General features: G+C 39.5%; 1 protein-coding gene and 1 long non-coding RNA gene across 3 annotated transcripts in view; both read left to right on the top strand.

Annotated features, from left to right (window-relative positions):
- The first annotated feature begins 5,992 nt into the window (after positions 1–5,992).
- Positions 5,993–21,546, top strand: part of LOC135714181 (uncharacterized) — a 42,435-nt gene continuing 26,881 nt past the window's right edge. The window contains exon 1 of one of the 2 annotated variants that reach the window (XM_065237487.1): positions 5,993–6,144. The gene's annotated coding sequence lies outside the window, so the exon portion shown is untranslated. Of the gene's footprint in view, positions 6,145–20,522; positions 21,257–21,546 lie in introns of those variants that run through there. The other variant, XM_065237488.1, reaches the window with a different exon arrangement.
- On the top strand, positions 11,914–12,616 carry LOC135714185 (uncharacterized). The gene is made up of 2 exons (XR_010518809.1): positions 11,914–12,220; positions 12,261–12,616. It is a non-coding gene; the product is annotated as an uncharacterized LOC135714185 (long non-coding RNA).

A 21,546-nucleotide genomic window follows, 5' to 3' on the forward strand; every position in this document is an offset into this window, starting at 1 on the left:
GTCGTGACGTCATAACGTATGTTTCGATTAGAGTCGGTGTATAATGAGTCACGCCAAGAGAAAAACAGTTGAACTCGCATCACGGTTTTCGAAAGATTCCATTTCTTTTCACTTGGCAACAGAGGACTGCTACATCAACTTCAAATGACTTCCAGCGAGCAAAAAAAATAGCGGCTGTTGTAAATCATTATATCAGTGATTTTGTCCAATCATCTCAACAAAAATAGTAGAAAATCTCATTAATGATCGCTACCAAACGTATCCCATGACAATTTAATGATCACTGCGTGTTTATGATCATTTCTTCGATTATATTTTATATTTTATTGCAATACCTTTCGTGGACCTTTCATAGCATCGTAATGTTTGTTTACTTTGCACGATAGGTAGCCGGTTTGACAGTTCAATAGGTAGACTTGGCTTCACTCTTGGCGTGACTCATTATACACCGACTCTAGTTTCGATCAGCGTTTGCAAAGGAAATGTAATATGGACTACATCATTTCCGTACAAAACTCAATTATGGATGTTCTTCCTCTAAATCTAAACATCCTGCCAGTGAGTTTTTTTCCCTTTTTGAAGTAAGGAGTTAGCATAAAACCGAAAACATCATCATGATTTGTTGTCTTTGATAAAACACAAAATGGCAACTGGTATTTCACGGCGACTTTACAAAATAATACTAACCTATATCACTAAGTTTTTTTACAAGTGTTATGACGTCGTCACCAGCGTCCCCCGCAATATTAGTTTGACTTTGTCGCTGCCCAACTCGAACCCACACGTGACACGCGCAGATTGGGGAGCGCAAGGCCACGAGAATAGTGCTTGCAGCCATAACGAGAATTTTTAGGAACACTTGTTGGACCAAATATCCTATTCAATGTTTTACCTTTACATTAGCCTTTGGGATTCACTTTATTATTTCTTAGTGGCACTGAGCTACACAGTTAGTATTCAGTCGGGCTGTCTGGCTATACATTATATAATTAGGTTTAGAAAACTAACGAACGATCTAACGATCGCTGAACTCACCTTTATAAAACAAAGTTAGCTATCACGCGTTTTATCACTTCAAGACTTATATAGCACACTCGGTATGAACAATATAGCACATTCGCACAGGTCTAACAGGAATAACCCTGACTCATATTAGGAATATCGCTTGCCACTTCGTATACGAGAAATAAATTCAGAACTCTTATCAATTCCAACGTGTCCTACTCTGATTGATAAGGCCAACACCAACCGAGGTTGCGTTTCACAATGTTTATTAAAAGATTAAAATGTAATCGAAGACTACCACCTTGAAAAAGCAGTACGATCCGAGGCTACTGTACGGGAGCTACACACTTAGAAACATTGATTAAAATTAAGGTGCTCTGAGACTGGCATACACGAGCGTCAATTTTGACATAAAATTGAGTCATAATAGACGCGAAATTCAGCTCAATCAATCGTACTTTCGAACTTTTCAGTCTCGGAGCACTTAATTTTACATGACATGTTTGTGTACGTCTCATCCTTTATGTCAAAGATGGATTTCGTCACGTGTAAGATTATTTATTTCTAAGTGTGTATAAATTTCTGCTGTATTTGTTTTTATTTATCTAGTTGCAAATCCCGCCACTCCACCAATAGTGGCGCTACCATACCTTATGTGTTACACACTGTAAAAGTGGTCGGAAAGCGCACTAAAGTAACGGCAAAGAGCTTTAATTTCTGTAAGTTACGATGAACGATCCACAGTTGGGGCAGTCGAACAGTAGGGAATGCAATCGCACGACCAGCAAATGAACAGGCACATACCAACCTGGTATGAGCAAGGAGTGGAATTGGAGAGCTGAATGTATTGGTGCACTTCGTTTATCTCTCGGTTTTCATTCCACTTCGCACGATTCGTTTCTTTCGTTCGCTCAATTACCATTGTCGTAACGTCATAACTTTTCATTCAAAGTGTTTTTATGTTACTTCATACGCGAAGTTAGCGATTTTCAGAGTTGGTTGGAAATGCTAACATGAAGCTTTAGTGTGATTATTTATTAGCTAGAGAATGATCTTTAGAAGAGAGCAGGTGGATAGCTCCGTTAGAGTACGGCAGTATGAAAATTGAATAGAAGTTGAAAATGAGCCAAGGGTAATTAATGCGACAGTTTTTGAAGTTAGACGCACATCTTTTGCCTAACCCGTACGATGTACGCGGAGACTTGAAGTATGTCTCCAAGTCTACAGGCAAAAAATTTGCGTCCTTCTTTTGCTCATAAACTGACTGCGGCTGTGGAATAGTTCTAGCGACGTTTTCATCACTACCTAAAGCCCCACGTTGCGAGAGCATTTCCAGTCGATGGTGTGTTATAATGCAATTGGTCATGACGAGAGGAGCAACACAATAGTTGGGTAAAGAATCCACATTAAATTTCATATGTAAGCGCCGATTGAAACAATCTTTTCGACGTCACTACAAGGGTGATTGATTAAACGAAAGAAACGAATCGTGTGGAATGAAAGCCGAGGAAAAACTAATTGCACCAATATATTCAGGCCTACAATTCCACACCTTCTATAGACAGGTTGCGCCTTGATAGCTAGCTGCTTGCGGGAACTGATGACCTTGACCAATGTCCAAATAATACTCTTTAACAAATTTTTGGTGGCCCTGAAAAGGACCGTTTTGTAGTGATGGTTGAGTAATTCTGAGCTGGGTGTTCGACACGGATGAGGCTGTCGAGCTGTATGTCGTTTGGAGCGAGGGTGACACACTTGGCATAGATGACCGACCCGCAGCGACTCACGAAGAGCTACTGATTCCGATCCATAGCATCTTCCTCCTTTGGTGGTTGCTTATGTGAGCTCTGCAGCTCGCTGCTTGCAGGCAGTCTTTCGTTGTTACTGGAGAACAATTTTCAACGCCACACGCCGAAAGCACTGCTACTGCTGCTACTGCTGCTTCTAATTTTGACGACCGAACACCACCACACAGTGGTGTGGTCGTTAGGAGCGTGTGGTTCTGAGTATGGCGATGAGTGTGCAAAATATTACGCAATTCCATCCTCCCTATTCGCACGCGCCCGAGGATCGGAGGCGAATGCCACTTCGACTTGTTTCGTCTAATTACTACTCTCTGACGACTGTGCTGGGGAAGCAGCATATGCATGTAGGTAATTGGTGGATTTGTTAGTTCATTCGACGCTTTTGGACAATGCTGGACATTTACCAGTTTTTCAATAGTTCTTGTTTAAAATCAACATTCTTAAACATTGTTATCGATGCGTAGCCATATTTCTGATCGATTGGTAATAAAATTATTGAAATATGGACCAGAGGCAACTGAGTTATTACCGTTCAAAATCTTTCTTAATTTGTTACATGTTCCATTTTCGGTTTTCACAAAGTGTACCCCCATATAGAAATCAAAGACGTAGTCCTACGTCAAAAAAGCGGACAGAAACTGTTAGCATTCCCAATGGTCGGTGACGGAATGAGACGATAAATTTCCAAGTGTGGGTAAAAAATATACCCATTATGCAATCGTGAACTGATTCTTTAAATGGGTATTTTTTCACCCATTTTATGATTTCCAAATCCCCCCATTTTTTGACAGCTGCATACATGGTTTCAAAATGGGTATTTTTTACCCATAAATGGGTTTTCACGAAACACCGTGTATACCTGGGTAGAATTGATCATTTTGTCAAGCTTCTGCATTCATGTTCCATCAGATGTCACAGCTGTTGTTTGTGGTGACATCTATCGGAAACTACACACAATCTGTTTTCCTATAATTGTTCACAGAGGACACTGCAGTGCAAAACATGTCTGGTACCTCTATATATGCATTTAGATTATTATTCGAAGTCCCTCCTTTTTTACACATTCTGCACACAAAATAGATCACCCCTCACCGAATTTCCCGCCGAATTTTATGTATGGGGCGGGGCATAAAGTATCTTTTGCGCAGAATATGTAAAAAATGAGGGACTTCAAATGTTAAAGCAAATGCATATATAGAGGTACCAGACATGTTTTGTAGTGTCAGGTACTCTATTTTGTAATCTGTGAAAGGGAAATCACAAATCGAGTGTCAACAAAATACATGGCATGTTGAGAGATTGAGCTCGTGAGAGAGAATTTCTCTCTCAAATTTGATTTTTTTTTTGGCTCTCTGGGGACTGGTAGTAAACCAGGTAAAATTGTATTGGGAAAAATCATTTTTATTTAATTGTAGCTTGTTGAGCATTAATTTCCGGGAAAAAACTGAACGACAAAGCCCCTGACTAATTTCTTTAGGTTGTCGTTCACTTTTTTTGATCTGAATATGCACCGGAAGTGAATTATTCGCACTTCTCTCAATTTCTATATGGGGATTTTTATCACTTCCTACCAGCGGAACAGCGCCATCTCTGTGGAAAATGGTCGAACAAAATGATTAATTGTACATGCCTGTGCGTTGAAGTGATTAATATATGAATAAATAAGCACTTCAAATCGTCAATTGTTCACTTAACCCCAACTTCCCCTATCCATTACATTTCAACGAAGTATACACGGTAAGAAAAAAGTACCCAACGGCCAGTTCACTTTTACCTACTTTTGACTAGTTTGTCTCCTTTTCTCCTTCTAATGTTGTCTAAAACGGAGGAGCAAAACCACCCAACAGGGGTAGTAAAGTGTGGGAACCCAACGTTGAGTATAATCATATTTACCTACTGTTGGGTACAACTAACTTACTTTTGGTTAAAGAGCCAGTGGAAAATTCCATACAAACTGCACATAAGTAAATGAAAATTACTTTGACCCGCTTTACCTACTTTTGGGTTCCTGCACTATAGTGCCGAGATGAGTGAAAAGAACTTAATTTTGGGTATTTTTTTCTAACCGTGTAGCAATAAATGTCATTCAAAGAGAAAAGTTTGACAATACATGTTTGAAAACTGAAAAGTTTAGTGAAATCTGCAGGCTGACAAAATCGAGGGTAGACAAAATCAGAAGCGGACAAAATCGGGAAAGCACTGTATTTTTTAAGGTGGTAACCTTCGATTATATTTTAATCTTTTACTAAACATTGTGAAACGCAACTTCGGTTGGTGTTGGTTTAACCAATCAGAGCGGGGTACGCTGGTGATTACGTCATAACACTCGAAAGCAACTTAGTGAAATATGTTTGTAATCTTTTGTAAAGCCGCCGGGAAATACCAGTTGCCATTTTGTGTTTTATATAAGACTTCGGTTTTATGCTAACTGCTTACTTGAAAATGGGAAAAAATCACTGGCAGGATGCTTTTACACGGAATGCAATGTGATAATACAATAATCAATAAATTATCTCAGCATTTAGTGGAAGAACATTAAAAAATTGAGTAACATACAGAAATGATGTAATCCATATTACATTTCCAATGCAAACGCAAACAAAAAGATATGACGTTACGAGAATGGTAATTGAGGGAACGAAAGAAATGAATCGTGCGAAGCGGAATGAAAACCGAGCGATAAACAAAGTGCACCAATACATTCAGCTCTTCAATTCCACTTCTTGCACATACCAGGTTGGTATGTGCCTGTTCATTTGCTGGCCATGCGTTTTCATTCCCTACTGTTCGACCGCCCCAACCTTGGATCGTTCATCGTAACTTACAGAAAGTAAAAGCTCTCTGCCGTTACTTTAGTGAGCTTTCCGACCACCTTTACAGCTTGTATCACTTAAGGTATGGTAGCGCCACTATTGGTGGAGTGCCGGGATTTGCAACTAGATATATAAAAACAAATACAGCAGAAATTTATAGCTCCCGTACAGTAGCCTCGGATCATACTACTTTTTTAATGTGGTAGTCTTCGATTCAATTTTAATCTTTTACTAAACATTGTGAAACGCAACCTCGGTTGGTGTTGGTTTAACCAATCAGAGCAGGACACGTTGGAATTGATAAGAGTTCTGAATTTATTTCTCGTATACGAAGTGGCAAACGATATTCTTCATATTAGTCAGGGTTATTCCTGTTAGACCTGTGAGAGTGATCAGATCGTCAAGCCTAATTTTCAAGTCATTGTTATACCCAAGTGTGGCATATTGTTCATACCGAGTGTGCTATTATATATTAGTCTTGAAGTGATAAAACGCGTGATAGCTAACTTTGTTTAATAAAGGTGAGTTATGCGATTTTCGTTAGTTTTCTAAACCTAATTATATAATGTATAGCCAGATAGTCACACTGAATACTAGCTGTGTAGCTCAGTGCCACTAAGAACTAATAAAGTGAAGCTCAAAGCCTAATGTAAAAGTAAAACATTGAATAGGATATTTGGTCCAACAAGTGTTCCTAAAAGTACGCGTTATCGCTGCAAGCACTATCCTCGTGGCCCTTCCAAGCACCCTGCGCTCCCCAATCTGCGCGTGTCACGTGTGGGTTCGAGTTGGGCAGCGATCTCGAAAGCAACTTAGCGAAATATGTTTGTAATCTTGTGTAAAGTCGCCGGGAAATACCAGTTGCCATTTTGTGTTTTATCAAAGAGAACACATCATCACGGAACCAAATTTTGTTCATTTTTTTTTTACGTTGACTACGTCTTACGGGAAGGTACTGGAGTAAATCGAAAATCTAAAATTGCAACCGTCACGATAAGGTGTAATTTTTTGAACGCTATAAGCTTTGTCATTTATAGATAAAATTAAAATCCGAATACACCAATTGATAAGAAATACCTTTCGTAAGCTGTTGCAATAAACTTTTTTTAATTTTTCTTAAAAAGCTGTTTTAAAAATGGACAAATAAAAAGTGATAATTTTATCACTGTTTTCATGAAATAAACGTTTTCCTCAAACCCAGTCCTCATAATCAAGTACAATTTGGTTGCACATCGTGCTGCTTGAATCTGAAAAGTTATAAAACAGCGCTGCTAATGTGCCTCAACTCATTTTCGCTTCGGACGGTGGGTAAACAGGTAGCAGCAGTATCAGCAGTAGGAAGGCGGTTCCTGTCAAGCGTGCAGAGTTCGAGTTTTGCTCCTCGAACTTTGCGCGTTGTTCCCGTCGAGATCATTCGCTGCTGGTAGCGGCATCGCCTCGATGGCGCAAGCGCTCCTTGCCTGAATGATAACTACAAATCTCGATTACTTTTCGGAAGGACATATCAGCTCTTTTGTACACAACGCATTTTATCGTCGGTTTTGGCATAACTAATAGCTCGCCTCACATACTAACACCGGTAACAGGTTGGGAAAATTTTCCGCTATCTGATGGTAGTACTAGCATGCGTGGGAGAGCTACCAGTTACGCCAAATCGACGATCAAATGCGTTGTTTACAAAAGCTGATACGTTCCTACGAAAAAGTAATAGAGAAATACTTCTTGGGCTGTGTACCAATTGCCGAATTAAATTTAACTCGTGGTTAAACGTGACATTTCGTAAGTTATTTTCAATGTTCGAAAATGCCGGAAATTGATCAGTTTTCAAACAGAACTCAGCCACGGTTACCAAAACTTAACTTCTAGTCGGTCCGAAATAACCACGTTTATTGTAACATTGCCTCGATTGCTACACAGTCTTGGAAGTAAAATTAGGGCCATCCATAGATTACATATATTTTTGACCAATTAACTCCCCTTCCCCCTCGGAGCGTGTTTTGCAATACACCTAATATATGGCCGGTCCCAACTTCTAAAACCCCTCTCCTCCCTCAACTACCACGTTATTTATGAAAGTTAACCAATCATTGGGCAACGCTGAAAATCAGCAGCACACACCAAACAAAATGGGTTGGACAGTTATGCGAAATTTCGGAATTTAGGTCAAAATATTATAGTTTGAAATGCCCCCATTTAGTTCTCGGTACATCTTTAATCTGTTGATTGAATTAAAAAAAATCTTAGTATGGTTTTTTTTAAGATTTTGTGCGTTTTGTGAACGCACATTTATTATTTTGTATAAGAAAACGGGAACGGCGTTTTTCTGTGGTGATAAAAAGGATAAATGTTATGAATTATCAGACGGAACCTCTATTTATGCTTTTAGATTAGCTATGAAACTCCCTCCTACTTGGAAAATTAAGCTATAGAACGGTTTATACAACCCCAGTTTTTTTTTGCATAATTCTTCAAGTAGATGGGACTTGCAATGCTTATCTCTTAGCATTAATAGAGGTACAGTCAAGTTTTTTTTTTCAGTGCTAGGTTCTGAAATTTGACAGTGAGCGTTCAATAGGCCTACTTGTAATGTTCGATTCTCTTCATCGATTTTCTGTTTACAGCTAAGCGAAACAATTCAAGCTGAACATTGCATTAGGTCCTAAGTAACACTGACAAGATCCTCTTCTTCGACTTTCTCCTTGAATCTACTCGGCCCAGGTATTTTCAGCACACAAAACGATAAAATAAGTTTTTATCCAGCATCTAATACGACAAACACAACAAGAAACGATTATGTGCTCAAGTTATTAAGGCTGTGTTCCATTTGGTGAATTTTTACTTAAATTTGACGGACGGAAAATTTTAAAATAAACCTGCTATTCCAGCAGACTTATTTCTCACAGACAAGGAATCAATTTGACAGACGCTTTCTCGAAAATCGGCCGATCTACATCAGAGGGAACACAGCCTTAGTATTTTTATTTATTTGTTTGATCGGTAGATAAAAGATGTACCGAGAAATTATTGCAGGGGTTCATGGCTATTTGATATCATCTCGATGAACTATGAAATGTTGCATAACATTGATGCAAAATTGTACACTCCGTTTTTTTGTGTGCATTTATTTTTAGCGTTTTGAAGTTGAATCGCTGAGGATCAATCTCATTACAATAGAAAATTTTCAAGAGTATTATTATTATTTAGCTTTATTAAGGAGGCTTTCAGCCTTGGGCTGGTTCGCCTCCAAAGGTTTTCAAGAGTACAGATATCAGCTCTCACAAAACTTATAACAAAGAAACTGGAACTTCACGTTTGTTGCAGTCCAGTACACAAGGAGTTTTAATTTCATGCGTGATGTCACAACCGTCCAAATTTATGTCTTAGAAATCTTGAAGTGATAGGGAATATCAGCCATCATGACGGTCATTGTTGAACGCTTCAATGAATCACCTGAAAAAAGCCTTAGTCATATCTGATTGTAATTTAGGAACCAAATGAAATAGAATATGTCTTCGCATTTTTATGAGGTCCTGAATTCAACCAAGTTTACTAAGTAGGAAATCCAAAATATGTACATAGGACCGAAATCATAGGTTACTTCTACTGTATTTTAAACCAATGTCTAGAAAAAATGCACGAGAATTTCACTACACAGCTTAAAGTAGTCTACGTCAACCCTGTGATCGCGTCTTGTACACAACCCCACCAATTTTTTTTTTATATATTTAACTGCGTGACAGCTTAGTTTTTAAGACTTGATCCATTTGAATAAATTTTGCTTCTATCTTTGACAATACAGCAAAAGGACTAGCCAATGTTGGCCGCTTGAACACTGGATTCCGTGTGTATTGTTTCAAGATAGTCATAGAAAAAATGCTGTGACGCGTGCGCGTAGATACATTCGCGTAGTAAACCGATTGAATAAGTAAATCCGTTTCGAACGAAAATCTAAATTATGTAAGTTACGAAAACCGCTCGAATTCCGAAAACCGTGCTAGACAACCGAAGCGAGAAAAAAAGGCTTATTATCATTTAGAGAGTGCCACCAAAATAAATGTGATAGCCTATGTCGGCAAGTTGATTGATTTTGGTTTCCTCCCTTAAAGAACGTATCAATCATTTCAAGATTTCACGATCGCACCGAACAAATTTTATACTACATAAGTTAAAAAGTGTTTGACAAGCTCTACCGAATTGCGTATCACTTCTGCGTAAGCTCCGTAGACGTAGGCGCGTTGAATCCGACAGTCGGCAAAGGTTTAACCTGTACCCACACCGCTTAAGGAACGACCTCAAGTCAGTAAAACCGTTCAGAGCTAAACATCTAAATTACTTAAGATACGAAAATCGCGCAAATTGTGAACGCCACGCGAGACAACCGTACAGAAAAAACAGCTTATTATCACTTAAAGAGTGCTACCAAAATAAATGTGATAGCCTATGTTGGCAAGTTGATTAATTTTGGTTTCCTCCCTTAATATTCTACTTATTTTACTGTTGAGCTTTGTTTCAATTTAGTTATTTTACCGCGCGTATCAATCATTTCAAGATTTCGCGACCGTACCGAACAAATTCTGTACTACAGAAGCTCAAAAAAACTTTTGGTGAGCTCTACCGCATTGCGAATCACTTTTGTGTAAGCTACGCAGACGTAGGCGCGTTGATTCCGACAGTCGCGAAAAGTTAAACATGCATCAATACCACATAAGGAAAGATCGATTTTACGTATGATTTAGTTCATAGATTAACATTGACTGCTGTTTACAAATGTAAGTACTTGAACACTAAGAAATAAGTTAACTCAAATGCTTTAACCGCATATATATAAGATTTATTCTACAACTTTAAAGGTTAGTTGTCTCCCTAAGCGGACCCCCCGCATCCTAATTCTTTTGTTAATCTACTTAATGTCATTAGACTTTCTGAAGTTTCTTATTTAAGTTCATTCGATGATTATGATATATCATTAGTCTAAATTAATAGATTATTAATCCTAATCAATCATAACCCATGCTTTAATAAGTACCTGCACTAATCTAAAATTTAACGTGTTTCAAGTACTTTTGATTTAAGCCTATACCTATTTATTATATCTTAGTTCGACCCAGGTAACACCTTCATGTGACTAAAATGCTTCATTTTGAAGTTAGTTTCCTAGCTGATTTTCAAATTATATAGTGTATATGCTCCAACTATGCTCACACGCTTCCATTATGTCGCACCACAAAAATACGTATGGGTATGTCACAATAGAACCACGCCACAGTGGAAATCCCGAGCCATAGTTCAAACACTTATCCCAAATCAAAATGAAGCACATATAAGATTAGTTACAATACCATGTACAAAAATGATGTTTAACATTGTTACCTGAGTAATACTTCAATGAAAACAACAATGAAAGCTTGTCACGCAAATAGAAGGAGCACCGTTGGGCACTTTCTGAAATATTTCAATAGTTTAATTCCCTTGCAAACCCAAATAAATCTATCTGTGTAAAAATAAATAAAATAAGAGTGATTTGCGGCAAAGCTCGCCAGTATCACACCCAACGTCAATGCCTATACGTAAGCGTACTACGACGCCGATGTCAATTATACAAGGTCTGGCCCAACCGGCTTATTGGTATTAGTGAAATGTGAAAATGTCTAGTGGTGCTCGTATTTCATCGCAATGTTTATCTTTTTACTCGAAACAGCTGTTTTCTGTGACGACACGTCTGCTAATCGCAGTATGGAATGTTGTGCTGCCACACACTACGAAAAAGAGATGTAAATTTCAGTGCCCTGAGCAGTGCTGCAAAATCTCGACAGTACACGGTGATATTGACAATTCTGCTTTGGTCACTCATTTAAGCTTAGAGTCATAGTCAAGGCAAACCATGTCAATTGTCAATGACAATGGTGTCAGTGACGAACATGTGCAGATTTGTTTATTAGCTAAATGTGTAACGAAATTAAACGACTTGAGCAAAACAATTACATGGATCAATTTGAGTGAACAAGTATCTACGTCCTGAGCTACTTGGATAACAATAATGCGACACATAATGTACTAAATTACACTTTCTGTTACCAGGTGAATCTTTGTCATTGACGAAAAAATGAATGAGATTTTGACGCAGGTTTTTTTGAGGTTCAAGTCTGTCAGTGACTATGTGACGAACAATTTTGTCAATATCGCGCGAAAGTCTGTCAATGACAATGACAAATCTCAGCACTGGCCCTGAGACCGACACATGCAAGCGGCCCTTTTGACATAAGAATCAGTTGAAAAGGACGAGAAAATCAATTCAATCAAACTCACTTTTCGTCGAGTTGCATATGTTTCTGTCTCAAAACACTTAATTTTACATGTCATGTTTGTTTACGTTCCATGATTTACGTCAAAGCTGAATTACGTCTCGTGTAAAAGTAATAATTTCTAAGTGTGCATGACATCGGCATTCGCTTGCTCAGCAATGTTTACAACATTTTTGCTTCTAACACTAGCAAGCTGCCTGTTGTTCCAGACCTTGTATGATTGACATCGCTACGACGCGGCTCTCAATCAAAGGAGTAACAAGTGTGATAGTATCCTTGCTAGACTAGATCTTTGGTTCTCTCATGCAGGGGTTTATCAGAGAGAGGAAGCTTAGTAATCCCCATTGCCTGCTCATAATGCCATTCTATCGCGGCATGAGCCAGCAACGCCGGCCATAAACCTACCTTCTCCAACACTCCACTATAAAGCATGAAATTAGGCTCGCCCACCAACAGCAAGGTGCAAAAACTAGCCAAGGGGAGGGAACCAAATTTTGTTCATTTAGATCCAAGCTTGAAAAAACCGGTGGAGCCCCACAATTGGCGTTGACGGCGACTCTGTAGCTCTCTACTCATATTAGAGTCGGTGTATAATGAGTCACGCCAAGAGTGAAGCCAAGTCTACCTATCAAACTGTCAAACCAGCTACCTATCGTGCAAAGTAAACAAACATTCCGATGCTATGAAAGGTCCACGAAAAGTATTGCAATAAAATATAAAATATAACCGAAGAAATGATAACAAACACGCAGTGAGCATTCAATTGTCATGGGATACGTTTGGTAATGATCAGTAATGAGAATTTCTCTTATTTTTTTTAAGATAATTTGACAAAATCAATGATATAATGATTTACTACCGACGCTATTATTTTTTTCTGGCTAGAAGTCATTTGAAGTTCATGTAAAAGCCCTCTGTTACCAAGTTAAAAGAAAGGGAATCTTTCGAAAACCGTGATGCGAGTTCAACTGTTTTTCTCTTGGCGTGACTCATTATACACCGACTCTAACTCATATGAGGAAATCCATAAGCAAACGTCAGACTGTGCGTGAAACATGGCGGACTTTATCCTACACGGCGAATTATAACGACCCAAATTTGAGTTTTGTTCACTCATAATCGCCAAAAGTGCAGGAACTCAGCGATGAGTAAAATTTGTCTCATGGTTCCCTGTGGAAAACCTAAAAAATCTACCGGAAAATAAGGAAATTGACGAAAATTTTATTCAGTCTCGGAGTAGTACCAATAGACTGAGTGAATCCAATCTTTACTTTTCCCAAATTCGGGAATTTTTCCCTGGAAAATCCTGGAAAAACCTGGGAAAACATGAGGCAAATTTACGCTTCGCTGAGTTCCTGCACTTTTGGCAATTATGAGTGAACTAAACTAAAATTTAGGTCGTTCTCATTCGCCGTGTGTTCTTTCACTCCACCGAAAACTCCCATAAGTAACTTTCTATATATAGTGGAAGAGCAAATTTTTCGACGGTGCCGTCAACGCCAATATCAACGTCACTCCGTCGTTTCGGATGCCGATCCCCATATCATCCTCACCCCCACCCGACGTCGAAAGAAAACAGATAATCCCCCAACACCAAACGTAGAAAGAGGCCGGTATGAGGACCAGCGTCAAAAACGACAAAATGACGCTAATATCACAAATTTTCACCGGTTTTACTGAACTGGAACCCCCGGACACCCACTCCAACGCCCCCCGGATCCCAACACATAGACCACCCTTAATCACATCGAAAAATAGATGCCCTGTCCAGTGCTGCAAAATCTCGACAGTACACGATGATATTGACAATTCTGCTTTGGTTACTCATTTGAGTTAACAGTCATAGTCAAGGCAAACCATGTCAATTGTCAATGACAATGGTGTCAGTGACGAACATGTGCAGATTTGTTTATTAGCTAAATTTGTAACGAAATTAAATGACTTGAGCAAAATAATTACATGGATAAATTTTAATGAACAAGTATCTACGTCCTGAGCTACTTGGATAACAATAATGTGACACCGAATGTACTAAATTTCACTTTTTGTTTTTTTTTTATTTTAACCAGTATGTTTATTTGGAAGGCTCAATCGCGTTAGCTTTACGGAGCCGATACTTCATTGTTCTTTGTTTGTAACAAAATTCACTTAATTCTATGTCTAGTAGGAGTTGGGCCGAATACTCGCGGCTTACTCGAGGTTAGAGAGGTACATTGTCGAAGGATAGGATCAGGGGAGGAGCTTGGGGGTAAGGTTTCGTTGTCTCATCAGAGCGTTGTCGCCAGTATGAATGGTAGTGCGGTTCTAGTTTCGTCTGGAGTTCGACCGGCTATGGTGGGTGACCAGTGGGCGACGATGAGACTCATCGAGACGGGGGGACAAGACAAACAAAAACTAATAAAGAGAGACAAAAGACAAAGGAATTAAATTCTTATACTAGACATTTGAAGAAATACATAAACCGACTGCATATAGCAGATATCGCGAGTCCCCAACACGTCTCTGATAGGAACATAGGGTTGTCTTCCTTGGGCCTCAAGGGTATTCAAAAGTCGCTCTCTGGCGGCGTAATTATCCGTACATTGCCAAACTGCATGATCGATGTCATCGTAACCGTTTCCACACCGACAGATGTTGCTGTCCACGAGGTTTATTCTATTGAGATGAGCATCTAGCGAGTAGTGGTTGGACATAAGTCTACTCATCACGCGAATAAAGTCACGACTTAAGTCCAAGCCTTTAAACCACGCTCTCGAAGAAACATTAGGAATAATTGAATGTAACCACCGTCCAAGATTTCCATTGTCCCAATCGGTTTGCCAACTCGAAAGGGTACTCTGACGCACTAAATAGTAAAATTCATCGTGTGAAATTTGCCTGTCATAAAATTCGCCTTCCTGCGCGCCCACCTTTGCGAGAGAGTCCGCCTTCTCATTGCCTGGGATTGAGCAATGTGAGGGGACCCATACAAAGGTAATCATATATGATCTTTCGACCAGCACACACATCTGCTCCCTTACCTTTGAAAGGAAATAAGATGAGTGCCTACCTTGTTTCATCGACCGAATAGCCTCAATCGAACTGAGACTATCCGTGAAGATGAAGTAATGGTCTGCGGGCATGTTGGAAATCATCCCCAATGCGAAGTTGATTGCTGCCAGCTCAGCAACAAAAACGGAACAAGGTTCCTGAAGTTTGCGGAAGGCGCTAGAGTTTTCATTGAAGACACCGAAGCCAGTGGATCCATTGAGACGGGACCCGTCTGTAAAATATCTTTTCATGCAATTGACTTGTTGGTACTTTTCAGTAAAAATACGTGGGATAATAATAAGTCGAAGTTGATCGGGAATCCCATGAGTTGCTTGTTTCATGGTCAGATCATATTCAATTGAGGAACTGCGATTGGTGAAGTGAACACGGTCTGGAGTATAACAAGGAAGACACATATCTGATGATATGTAGTGGTGGTAGATTCTCATAAATCGAGATTGTGTGTTCAGCCCAAGAATTTCTTCAAAATTTGCAATTATAAGTGTGTTCGTCACTCCGCATTTGATTAGTATTCTGAGAGAGAGCTCCCAGAAACGGTTCTGGAGGGGTGTTACTCCTGCCAGAACCTCGAGACTCATGTTATGCGTTGAGTGCATACAGCCTAGAGCAATACGCAGACAACGATATTGAATTCGTTCCAATTTTATTAGGTGACATTTTCTTGCCGAGAGAAAGCAGAAAGAGCCGTACTCTAGAACAGAGAGAATAGTTGTTTTATAAAGCGTTATGAGGTCTCCCGGATGAGAACCCCACCATGTGCCGCAAATTGAACGGAGAAAGTTGATCCTCTGCTGACATTTTTGCTTCAAATACGTAATATGGGCATTCCAAGTGCACTTTGAATCAAACCAGACCCCAAGGTACTTGAAAGACAATGATTGGGTAATGTTTCTGCCCAAAAGATTAAGCTGCATTTGGGCTGGGTACCGCTTTCGAGTAAACACTACCAGTTCAGTTTTCTGCGGCGAGAATTCGATCCCTAGATTCATAGCCCAAGAAGACAAGTTATCTAAGGAATTTTGCAATGGTCCTTGCAAGTCCACGGCATGTGGACCTCTTACGGAAACCACACCGTCATCTGCAAGTTGTCTAAGCGTGCATTGTTCTGCCAAACAGTTGTCGATATCTTTGACATAAAAGTTATAAAGAAGAGGGCTGAGACATGAGCCTTGGGGCAGGCCCATGTAGCTAATTCTGGAAGTTGTCAGGGAAAAGTTCATTTGCTTTTCTGACAACAAATTGTACAAGAAATTATTTAAAATTCCAGAAAGTCCACATCTGTGCAGATTGTCTGACAGAATTTCAATGGAAACTGAATCAAAAGCCCCCTTAATGTCCAAGAATACTGAAGCCAATTGCTCCTTGTGTGCAAAGGCCAGTTGAATATCTGTGGAAAGCAGCGCTAGACAATCGTTTGTTCCTTTGCACTTGCGGAACCCAAACTGTGTATTTGATAGCAAGTTATTTGCTTCGACCCACTGATCGAGTCTCCGAAGGATCATTTTCTCCAACAATTTCCTAATGCACGAAAGCATTGCAATCGGACGGTATGAGTTATGGTCAGACGCTGGTTTGCCAGGTTTTCGAATGGCTATTACTTTGACCTGTCTCCATTCAGGCGGTACAATGTTATTTTCTAGTAAGGAATTGAATAAGTCTAGAAAGCGTCTTTTAGCGATGTCTGGGAGATTTTTCAGAAGATTGAATTTAATCATATCGCTTCCCGGTGAGGAGTTGTTTGATGAAAGAAGAGCCATAGAAAATTCCAGCATTGTGAATGGTCTATCCAGAGAGCTGCCGCTCGGAGACGCTTCTCGAAGAATGTGTTGTGCTGGAACTGAGTCCGGACAGACCTTTTTAGCGAAATCGAATATCCATCGGTTGGAGTATTCTTTACTCTCATTAGAAGATGAGCGGTTACGCATGTTGCGAGCCACCCTCCACAAGGTGTTCATTGAGGTTTCTCGTGAGAGTCCCTCGACGAAATTGCGCCAATAACCGCGTTTTTTTGCTTTGATTATTTGTTTCAGCTTTGTTTCAAGCTTTGAATATTCCTCGAAGTATGTGGAGGTTTTGTGTCTACGAAAAGCTTTGAAAGCATCAGATTTTTCTAAATACAATTTTGTGCATTCTTCGTCCCATCCAGGTGTGGCTGGTCTCCTTTTCAAGGGCGCACTTGGAACTTTTCTTTTTTGTGCTTCCAGTGAGCTTTTGTATATCAAATCGGCGAGGAATCGATATTCTTCCAATGGTGGAAGTGTATCTATTGATTCGGCACCGATTGTCACCGCCGTTGCATATTTCTGCCAATCTATGTTCCTTGTAAGATCAAATGGAACACGAGATGGTTCTGCAGAGTGAGGGGCACACTTAATTGAAATGATGATTGGCAAATGATCGCTACCATGGGGATCATTGATAACCTTCCACATACAATCCAATGATAGCGATCTTGAACACAAAGATAGGTCGAGTCGGCTTTCTCGAGCCGGAGGTTTTGCTATACGTGTCGCTTCACCAGTGTTCAAAATAGTCAAGTTGAAATCGTCGCATAAATCGTAAAAAATAGCCGCTCTATTGTCATCGTATAGATCGCCCCACCCAGTACCATGGGAATTCATATCACCTAGAATTAATACTGGGGATGGAAGAATCGAAACTAGATTCCAGAGTTGACTACGGCTAATGGAGGTTCTTGGTGGAACATAAACTGAAGCTATGCAAAGGTCTTTGTTCTTCACATTTATTTGGCAAGCGACGATTTCGACGCCTGATAGAGCAGGAAGGGAAATTTTGTAGAAAGGGTAGCACTTTTTGATCCCTAAAAGTACTCCTCCATAAGAATCGTCTCTATCCAGGCGAATAATGTTAAAATCGTGGAAGTTGAGTTCTTTATCGGAAGAAAGCCATGTTTCACAGAGAGCAAATATATCACAATCAGAATTGTGAAGTAAAAATTTGAACGAGTCTAGTTTAGGCACTAGACTACGGCAGTTCCACTGTTGCACCGTGATCATATCTTCAACCTCGTTCGACGAATTATCCATCGAAAGATATGATTGATGCAAGGAGGGGCCATGAAACAGTCAATTGCTTAAGATATGATTCTAACGTTGGAAGCAAGGCAGAAACTAAGCTTCTTAGAGGGTCTTGTATGTTGAACATGTTTAATATGAATTCCACAATGTCCGAAAAAGCTAGCAAACCTCGTTCGGACTTGGATTTCTTTTGAGAAGTTTGAGGAGCAGCTTTTTTATTTCTTTTATCTTTGTTGGGCAATGGCGGAAAATTCTTGCTGCATCCAGGGATTGGATCAGCAGGAGCCTTCGGTTTTGTTTTTTCATCCTCATTACCCTGGGAATTTGGCAATCTTCTGGAGGTGATTTTAGTTTTCTTACGGCGCACTTTCGGGGAGGGGCATTTTCTTTTTGAGGATCCGTCCATTTTTGAAGGTGCGTGTACCACCGTAGAATCACCTTCATCCGATGAGTCAGAGTCCGATTCTTCAGCTGACAAAATCGAAAATTGGTTTGCATCTTGGACGGCTGATGCAGCCTTCACCATTTGCGCATAAGTCTGCTTGGAGCGTCCAGAGATTGAACGCTGCACTTTATCGGAGTGCTGCTTGTACATGGGGCACTCCTGCAAGGGGTGAGGATTCTCGCCACAGTAAGCGCATTTTACTGATTCTTTGTGGCAAGAATCCTCTTTGTGGTTTTCACCACATTTGCCACAACGAGTTTTGTTGCCGCAATGGCTGGCCGAGTGTCCCAGCCTTTTGCAGTTGGTACAATTAGAAACCCTCTGTACAAACAACCGCACCGGAAAAAAAGCACCATCAACTTTGACAAAGTTTGGGAGAACTGAACCAGCGAAAGTCACCCGAAACGAGTCTGAATGCTGATAAACTTTCTTGCCATCTTGTAAAGACACTGAATGCAGTTGCCTAACATCCAGTATCTTTACAAGCTCGCTTGTGACTTTTCTGTTTTTAAAACAACCCGAGGCACGTTTCAAGTCCTCGACAGACAGACTCGCGTCGGATACCACGCCTTCTATCTCCACATCTCGAGAAGGGATGTAGATGTTGTACTCAACACTAAACAACTCGTGATCAGCAATTTTATTTGCTACATCATAATTCGGTGCTTCTACACGCAGTTTGTTGAATCTCTCCTTATGTACCAAGATTCCCGGATACTTACGCAGCAAGTCTCTCGAAATATCGAGAGTTTTCAAGGGTTTATTTTTAGGCCGAAAAAAGACAACCCATGGTCCTTTCGAAAGTGGTTGGTAATACCTGGTTCGCGCAACGTTGGCATCGGAAGATGCCATAAGTGTTGCGCAAAAGCGGTGCGCAACCGCTTAAGAAGGAAAAAAATAAAAACCTTCTCCAATTTATTAATTTTAATTACTAGTAATTAATTTTTTTGCACGGCGTACAAGCACATTAAAGCGATGGAAACGCGGTAAAAAAACGAGTGTCGTATGAAGAGACCAGGACGCTGTTAACTGGCTCAGCGCTCGATACGGAATGACACTTTTTGTTATCAGGTTGACGAAAAAATGAATGAGATTTTGACGAAGGTTTTTTTGAGGATCAAGTCTGTCAGTGACTATGTGACGAACAATTTTGTCAATATCGCGCGAAAGTCTGTCAATGACAATGACAAATCTCAGCACTGGCCCTGTCTGCCAATTTCCATTTATTTGCTATCCATTTTAAATGTTTTGTTTTATCCCGCATTCAAATGCTAAAATAATTTCAAAATATGTTTTTTTTATTCTCAACAAGAAAAGCGTGTTTTAAATAATCATATTTATTTTTGATTACATATAGTTGTCAAATCAACTAAAAATATTCACGTTTATTTTCAACAAGAATAATTTTAAAATAAACGTAAAAAAAAATTTTTTTAACATTATTAAAAATGGAATACGTTTGATATCAACCTAGTTTATGTTTGTGACCAGAACAAACTGAGTCTACGTTTAAATTTACCTCAAATATGTTTGTTTCGATGGTAAATTTTTCTGCGTGATGATGATGTCTTCGGTTTAATGCTAACTCCTTTACTTCAAAACGGGAAAAAAAAACTCACTGGCATGATGCTTTTACACGGAATTCAATGTGATAATAAAATTATTATCAATAAATTATCTCAACATTTAGTTGAAGAACATTCATAAATTGAGTAGGGGAAAGAGGGGCATAGTAAACAGGTGGGGCATAGTGAGCATCCCGTGCACCAGCTTGGACTTCCGGCCGTTCGGAACAAATTTATTGGTGGTAGGATCAATATCATAATGATTTTGAAACTACTACCAGTTGATTTGTTTCATGCAGCTAGAGATCCAGGGCCAAATTGCGGAATGCTCACTATGCCCCACCTGTTCACTATGTCCCTCCTCACCCTATTATTTAGAAATGATATCAGGCATAACATTTGATAACGGCACAACAGCATTTGTAAACAAACTTTCTAAAGGGCCTTAGAAAGTTTGTTTACAAATTATTTTGTGCCGTTATCAAATGTTATGCCTGATATAGTCCATATAACATTTCCTATGCAAAGGCTGATCGAAATAAACGTTATGGTAATTGAGCGAACGAAAGAAACGAATCGTGCGAAGCGGAATGAAAACCGAGAGATAAACGAAGTGCACCAATACATTCAGCTCTTCAGTTCCACTTCTTGCACAGACCAGATTGGTATGTGCCTGTTCATTTGCTGTCCCTGCGTTTGCATTCCCTACTGTTCAATTGCCCCAACTGTGGATCGTTCATCGTAACTTACAGAAAGTAAAAGCTCTCTGCCGTTACTTTAGTGAGCTTTCCGACCACCTTTGCAGCTTGTAACACTTAAGGTATGGTAGCGCCACTATTGGTGGAGTGCCGGGATTTGCAACTAGATATATAAAAACAAATACAGCAGAAATGTATAGCTCCCGTACAGTAGCCCGGATTACACTACTTTTTAATGTGGTAGTTTTCGATTACTAAACATTGTGAAACACAACCTCGGTTGGTGTTGGTTTAACCAATCAGAGCAGGACACGTTGGAATTCTGAATTTATTTCTCGTATACGAAGTGGCAAACGATATTATTCATATGAGTCAGGGTTATTCCTGTTAGACCTGTGCGAGTGATCAGATCGTCAAGCCTAATCGTCAAGTCAAAGTTATACCCAAGTGTGCTATATTGTTCATACCGAGTGTGCTATTCTATATAAGTCTAGAAGTGATAATACGCGTGATAGCTTTCTTTGTTTTATAAAGGTGAGTTCAGCGATTTTCGTTAGTTTTCTAAACCTAATTATATAATGAATAGCCAGATAGTCAGACTGAATACTAACTGTGACGCATTTCGCACCAAATCGAATCGAAGCTGGTAGCGAATGACTTTTAGGAAATTGTCCAAGTTTTTGAAAAAAAAAATTCTGAAAAAAAAATCCATTGAAACCTACACTAAACAAAAAAAAAGATTTTTAAAATTTACATTCGATTAAAAAAATAGCCACGTTTGATTTGGATGAAACTTTGCCTCAAGATAGGTAATTATGTTAACT

The sequence above is a fragment of the Ochlerotatus camptorhynchus genome, unplaced genomic scaffold (assembly GCF_037179485.1).
Source record: "Ochlerotatus camptorhynchus isolate MF236.1 unplaced genomic scaffold, CSIRO-AGI_Acam_v1.1 ptg000625l, whole genome shotgun sequence".
Taxonomy (NCBI): domain Eukaryota; kingdom Metazoa; phylum Arthropoda; class Insecta; order Diptera; family Culicidae; genus Ochlerotatus; species Ochlerotatus camptorhynchus.